This window comes from Leptodactylus fuscus, chromosome 6 (genome assembly GCF_031893055.1).
Source record: "Leptodactylus fuscus isolate aLepFus1 chromosome 6, aLepFus1.hap2, whole genome shotgun sequence".
In the NCBI taxonomy this organism is placed as follows: domain Eukaryota; kingdom Metazoa; phylum Chordata; class Amphibia; order Anura; family Leptodactylidae; genus Leptodactylus; species Leptodactylus fuscus.
Window position 1 is genome coordinate 147206975 of NC_134270.1, and position 8078 is coordinate 147215052.

Genomic DNA, 8078 nt, shown 5'->3' on the forward strand with positions numbered 1-8078 from the left:
CCTAAATGACCACTACAATGTAGTAGTTCATGGCACCCGGTCATCCCTTGTCAATTTTTTCAAGAGTCTGTATGAATGGTTATGTTCACACAATTTGGTGCTGATTTTGAGGCAGATCTCTTCTCAAAATCGGCGCCAAATTCTGCCCAATCAATGGGAGGCAGAGATTGAAACAGAATGCCGAAAAAATACATTTCATGGATTTTGGAGCTGGTTCAACTTCAGAAGTCGCCACATGGACCATTCTGGTGATCAGCGCCATCAGCCATGGAGAGAGGCAGAGAGTGGAGATGAATCTGAGGTGGACGTCTGTGTAGACATACCCTATAGCCAATGGTATACCTCAGCAGGCCATACACTTTCAATAGCTGGTTTGGTTGACACCTATTCCTAAGAATTCGGAGACTTGTCCAAGTAATTCTCATGTGTATGACGACTGGCTTTAGTGTCGCTACAAGCAGAGATTAGGCTGTCAGACCCCCCCCTACAAATAGGATATTAATGGTGTATCCTAGAAATACGCCCTCAGATGAGACAGCCCATCAGATCCAGCCGAAAATCTATTGCTCTACATAATTCTGTCCATGCACAGCACTGTGTATAGAAAGTTGTATATAGGACAAAAAAGGATGTACGTATTATATGACAGATAGGATTCTGACCATTGGTATACAGAGAATACAGAGCATTACGGTTGGTAACGATGTACATGTGCAATGTAAGATGGCAGTGCCAGTGACTCCCTGATCCTTTCAGCGGCCACAATGTACTCCTGTACATGGATGTCGCCCGCAGTACAGCAGGGGATGTGATCACAAAACCTGTGGCTCTCCCGCTGATACAAAACTACAACTCTCATCATGTCCTGCTGGAAGTTGTAGTTCTGCTAGAGGATAAAGTCACCTGACGTCCAGCAATCCGTGTGGACTGCAGCAGGTGGCAGCACTGAGTACTGTAATGGAGGACACACACGTCCATGCGGTTTGTAGAACACTTTAAAAATGACATTTAATAAATTCTGCATCATTTCCTTTTGTAATAAAGTCGGTTTTAACAAATGTGTTTGCATGCGTCATTTTGTAGAATAAAGCCGGGTTCACATCTACGTCATTGTCCGTCTAAAACTGGTGGAAGAATAGAAAAAGAATAATGGTCACCAGTCGGACTCTATTGTAGGTAATGGTCTGGTGGCCACCTCTGGTGTCTGCTATTTTAGTACCTGTTTGTCCGTTGTTCTGCTCCTCCAATGGATCAGAACAACGGATGCCCTGACACTAGTGTGAACATAACTTGAGATGGAAGTCACTACACGTAGAGAGAAGTTTATTAGGACTTGTAGGACTATAAGACATGATACCGGTAAGTAAATAAGATGTGACATTATTGCAGGTGACCTGTAAAGTCGGCTAAAGTCTTATCAGTTACTACTTCTTATATGCTAGGACATGTAGGAACAACAAGTCTACACAAACTTTATACTTAAAGGGGTTGTCCAGTCCCAAACCAATGACCCATCTCCAGGACCTGAGACATTATTAGTTTTACCAGATTCAGCCAGCAGAGGGCAGCAATGCTCCCTGCATAATCCACAATTGGTTGACTGGAGAGGTACTATAAGTGGAGATATTGTCATACTATTTGGGTACTGTTGACTATCTGGGGTCAAAATTTAGCACAGTGTTGGCATATTAAAGGGTCATTATATTGTCGGCAAGACCATTCCCTTAAAGGGGTTGCCCAGCAATTGGACAACTCAGGGAGGATACAGAAAAACATAAAAATAAATCCTATCTGTCCCTTGCAATCCAATGTCCATTTCTAAAAGTCCTGCGCGGCACGTGACCAATGAGCCTGAGGCCACAGGACAGGAACCAGTGATGTTTCTCACATATGTCATCGGATCCTTTCCTGACTCATGTGCAGTGCAGGGCTTTCAGCGTGCAGGACACTGGAGCACCGGGGATAGGTGAATAGGATTTAGTTTTTCTAGGTTTCCCCTGCCTCCTCCCTGAGTTGTGAAATTCTTGGACAATCCTTTTAATAGTAATAGTTGCCTCCTCTCAATAAGTCACAATCAAAATATGACCTTTTTTTTTTTTTTTAGCATGGGTTGCTGGGCAAACAGGAGGTCTCCGCCTGCAGATCCTGTGTGGAACTATCATATGACTGCAGATGAATCAAATCCTGCCCCTGTTCTTCTGGTGTGAACCTGCCCTTAGTGGTAACAAGGCTTCTTCACTGTAAGAACTGTAAATCTGTGGAATAGCCTACCCCAGGAGCAGGTCACAGGAGAATCACACAGGAGATCACTGCATAGACTTCTTGTTTTCCTTACCCCTTCCCTTCAGCCTTGTCCTTTTCCTGTCCCTTGGTTGAACTTGATGAACTTACATCTTTTGCCCGGCGGAGTCTTTCCTTTCTGTTTCTCTTAGGGTGCATTCACACTGAGTAAACGCTAGCTTATTCTGAACGTAAAACACGTTCAGAATAAACGGCGTCTAAAGCAGCTCCATTCATTTCTATGGGAGCGGGGATACGAGCGCTCCCCATAGAAATGAATGGGCTGCTTCTTTCACTCCGTGCAGTCCCATTGAAGTGAATGGGGAGTGCCGGCGTGTACGCTCCGGCATGAGCAGAGCTTGCCGTATACGCCGGCACTTCCCATTCACTTCAATGGGACTGCACGGAGTGAAAGAAGCAGCCCATTCATTTCTATGGGGAGCGCTCGTATCCCCGCTCCCATAGAAATGAATGGAGCTGCTTTAGACGCCGCTTATTCTGAACGTGTTTTACGTTCAGAATAAGCTAGCGTTTACTCAGTGTGAATGCACCCTTAGGGTGCATGCAGACTACGTAACGCCGGGCGTGTATGAGAGCCGTACACGCCGGCGTTACAGCAGGGCTGCCGAACACTTCCCATTCACTTCAATGGGAGCGCTCGTAAACGCCGCTGTTACGAGCGCTCCCATTGAAGTGAATGGGAAGTGTTCGGCAGTCTGCCGTAATGCCGGCGTGTACGGCTCTCATACACGCCCGGCGTTACGTAGTCTGCATGCACCCTTAGATAGTGATGCCAGTCACACTGCTCATCTGCAGTGAAACAATAAGGGCTAGTTCACATGTGGGGCGCCCGCGCTGGATTTGACACAGAGAGAGCCGCGCCGAGCCGCGTCTCTCTCTGGTCAAAACCCGCCTGCTATGACCATCGCGGTTACGGCTTTCCCCTCCTATGTCGGCTCAAACGAATGAGCCGACACAGAAGGGTGCTGCCGCTAGGCGGAAGCCGCGGCCAAGCGCGCCGTGGCTTCCGCCCGAAGAAAGGACATGTCGCTTCTTTTCTCCGCTAGCAGCAGCCCGCCTCTAGTGGAAAAAAGAAGCCTGGCGGTCAAAATCCGCCCCTTTGTTCACGTGTGAACGAGCCCTTAGAAACAATAAGTTGACCATTCAGAAACATTAGTCAGAGTAACCCATGCAACTCACAGGAGGGAACAGTAGTGTTGTCAACGGGAGGACAAGGACACTCAACTGACACCTTCAACCCACCGCCAAAGTTGGGGGAAGGTTGAATAGACCTGTGGCGTATTGGATGGTGGTGGTAGTACACCTGGGGCACTTGCAGTTGTAAGACGTTCTCTTCTCTGCTGATCCTGGTGATGGTAGTCAGAAGGGCCCTGATGGTAAGCACAGGGACATCTCAGGAAGCAGTAGTGCAGTTGAACAAAATGATGTGACTTTACTGAGCCAACAAATACCAATGCAGCTTTCCTGAAGGGGGCAGTAGTAGGAGTCCACTGTGGGTGATGGTACTGAGCCTGGTAATGGTTTTCCCCAGCAAGAGGATGCCCAGTTAGATGTAAAGTCCAGTGCCTTTTATCTCCACTCCAATAAATCTAAATTCTGCCTCTTCCTATAAGTCCGCCTGGTACCCTTGTCTACCTGTGTACTGAGAAGTAGTTCACACGTGAAAAAAGCCTAGCTGATTTTGTCACTGATTTTTCAGCATCGCTTTTTTTGGACACTGTTTTTTGCATTGGACGCTGTTTTTGACACTGTTTTTGACGCTTTTTCAGTCACTGTTTTTTTGAAGCTTTTTTTTTTGCATTACAAAAAAGTACATGATAAAAAAACGCTAGCGGTTTCAGTCGCTGTTTTTGCCAAAACAGCTGCAAAAATAAGCGACCAAAAACCGCTAGCTAGCTTTTTTCAGTGCCCCATAGACTCCTATTCATTTTTTCAGGCGTTAAACGCCTGAAGAAAGGTCATGTTGCTTCTTTTTCTGCTAGCAAAAAAAGCTAGCAATAAAAAAAGCTAGCAGAAAAAAAAAAGCTAGCAATTCACATAGGGCTACATTTTATGGAGGCTGATTTGGCCGCGAAATCAGCTGTCAAAATCAGCGTCCATGTCCCCGTACATCTCACCCTCTCCTCCAACTTGGCATCGGCCGCAGTAGAGATGCCAGGTAATGGCTCTTATAGGAACCCAGCCAAAAGATTGGCCAGATTGAACCAAACCAGTCTAAAGGATCGGTGTACCAACCACAGTAGAGTGCTCCGAAACAGCAAGAAGTGAACATAGGGAAGCTGCAGAACATATATATGCACAGATTCAGTGACGCATGCAAAATATATAGCAGGGCAAACACAAGTAAAATCAATACAGCGGTGTCCACTGGGATGCTGGACCCTTTGTTCATCTGAATAATTCTTGACATCCATCTCTGACCCTTCTTATCGACAGGTTGTAATGAAGCATTCTTGCATTTAAGCCATGCACCCTTTTTTCTAAGAAGCCACGCCCACTTGTCTAGCAAGTCAGAAAACAATGGGTCAAATAAGATGCACCAAAGATGCAACATGATGTGCCACAGTCTAGTCGTATTAGTCATATTAGTAAATCCGGGCCTATATATTCTGGTACGTATGGCGGTATGTGCATTTATAAACATGGATATTATTACAGGGGACCAAAGTCTGAAAAATTTACCATTCACCATACATTAAGTTCCTTATTTCTAGAGATGGGTGAAGACTCCTTTTGGGTTTCGGTGGCTCGGGCCAAAGACTCATTTTACGGGCCAATTAACAAGCATTGAACAAAATAGCGCAGCTTTTATTTTATAAGGAACCTTCAATGTAGTTGTGACTGAAGCCTTATAGATCCCCCTCCTATGAGCACCATAAAAATGTATCTTTATATTGCCATTTAGACTGAAACCTCTGTAATACCACCGCTATACTACTAGATGACACATGCACAACTTGAGCCAAAAAAAAGGGAAAATGTCATAAACGCTCTCAATCACGATGAGTAAGATACCACACAATACACCAAAAGCCCATTTGGGGCATGTCTAAAATCGTCCCATCTCCCCCAAGGGCGGCAGATGTGAGCATGTGTCAAAAAAGGTATTAAAGAGACAGTCACAGAAGCTTATGGAATCTCCCGCGAGCGGCGTCAGATGATCTGTCTCATTGGAGAAAATTGTGAAAAAAAGTCCCGTAAGAGGAGGAGGAATCTGGTGTTACACAAGCACGTGTTCCTAGCATGATCGCTGGGCAGAGGACACGTTTGTTGAACACGGTACATGTTTATGCAGTTCTAGCTGAGTTGGAGATATAAAGGCTGATAGCAGACGCCGGTTTTAGGGTAAAGAATACAGCAAGATATAGCATTGAAAAAGGAACTCAGCACCAATCATGTGGCCTTTATAAGACTGGTGTCATATACGGCATCCGATATAGGGGTCAATACAACCCATACCCATGTGGCCTTTATAAGACTGGTGTCATACGTGGCATCTGGTTCAGGGGTCGATGCAACCTCTATACCCACACCATGCACACTTGACAAATAATAAGCACGTGTTTAGTAAGAACAGTATATACATGTGTTATGTGCACGCATGTATACACACATTTACATCTAAAGCTCGGATCACATATACATCTTTTTCTGGACTTTCCCGTTTTCCGTCTTCTCATGGACACCAACAAGCTGGAAGCAGCACCCGATGGACTATAATAGGGATTCTGTTGAAGTATCTGTCATATATATTAAAGGGGTTTTCTACGGCCCCCCAGCATTTTCCATACTGATGACCTATCCACAGCACAGGTCATCAGTATCTGATTGTTGGGGGGTCCGACACTGCGATCGGCTGATCCGAGATTCCAGGCACTGGAGACTATAGAGCCATGCTGTCTCTGAGCAGCTTATCTTTAGGGGTCCTTGGTGTTGGACCCTCACAGACCTACAGTCATGGCCAAAAGTTTTGAGAATGACACAAATCTTCTATTGTCACATGATCTGCTCCCTCTGGTTTTTCTGTGTGTTTGTCAGATGTTTTTATCACATACAGAAATATAATTGCAATCATATTATGAGTAATAAAAGCTTATATTGACAGTTAGAATGAGTTAATGCAGCGTTGCAATATTTGCAGTGTTGACCCTTCTTCTTCAGGACCTCTGCAATTCTCCCTGGCATGCTCTCAATCAACTTCTGGACCAAATCCTGACTGATAGCAGTCCATTCTTGCACAATCAATGCTTGCATTTTGTCAGAATTTGTAGGTTTTTGTTTGTCCACCTGTCTCTTGATGATTGACCACAAGTTCTCAATGGGATTAAGATCTGGGGAGTTTCCAGGCCATGGACCCAAAATCTCTATGTTTTGTTCCCTGAGCCATTTAGTTATCACCTTTGCTTTATGGCAAGGTGCTCCATCATGCTGGAAAAGGCATTGTTGATCGCCAAACTGCTCTTGGACGGTTGGGAGAAGTTGATGTTGGAGGACATTCTGGTACCATTCTTTATTCATGGCTGTGTTTTTAGGCAAGACTGTGAGAGAGCCGATTCCCTTGGCTGAGAAGCAACCCCACACATGAATGGTTTCAGGATGCTTTACAGTTGGCATGAGACAAGACTGGTGGTAGAGCTCACCTCGTCTTCTCCGAACAAGCTGTTTTCCAGATGTCCCAAACAATCGAAAAGGGGATTCATCAGAGAAAATGACTTTACCCCAGTCCTCAGCAGTCCACTCCCTGTACCTTTTGCAGAATATCAGTCTGTCCCTGATGTTTTTTCTGGAGAGAAGTGGCTTCTTTGCTGCCCTCCTTGAGACCAGGCCTTGCTCCAAGAGTCTCCGCCTCACAGTGCGTGCAGATGCACTCACACCTGCCTGCTGCCATTCCTGAGCAAGCTCTGCACTGCTGGTAGCCCGATCCCGCAGCTGAAACACTTTTAAGAGATGGTCCTGGCGCTTGCTGGTCTTTCTTGGGCACCCTGGAGCCTTTTTACCAACAATGGAACCTATCTCCTTGAAGTTCTTGATGATGCGATAGATTGTTGACTGAGGTGCAATCTTTCTATACTCTTCCCTGTTAGGCCATTTTTGTGCAGTGCAATGATGACTGCACATGTTTCTTTAGAGATAACCATGGTTAAAAGAAGAGAAACAATGATACCAAGCACCAGCCTCCTTTTAAAGTGTCCAGTGGTGTCATTCTTACTTAATCATGACAGATTGATCTCCAGCCCTGTCCTCATCAACACCCACACCTGTGTTAATGGAGCAATCATTGAAACGATGTTAGCTGGTCCTTTTATGGCAGGGCTGCAATGATGTTGAAATGTGTTTTGGGGGGATAAAGTTCATTTTCTAGGCAAATATTGACTTTGCAAGTAATTGCTGTTAAGCTGATCACTCTTTATAACATTCTGGAGTATATGCAAATTGCCATTAGGAAAACTGAAGCAGTAGACTTTGTAAAAATTAATATTTGTATCATTCTCAAAACTTTTGGCCATGACTGTAGCTGACCTATTGGAAGAATGAAGAGAAGGAGTTGGATATCGCTGCAGTCTCTCTCTTTCTTGGGAAGGGGATGGAGTAGCTAAGGGAAAGGCAATGACTTAGTACATAGCATACCCCTCAAGCTCCTTACCAGGGAGCACTTGCCCACTGAGCCTGCCTACACAACACACTATGAAAAATCCACATTGTAGGGGTTGCATCGTGAACAAGACTTATTCCCTATCTAGAGTATAGTGGGGTAGGTATAGTGGGGGCCCTGTGTC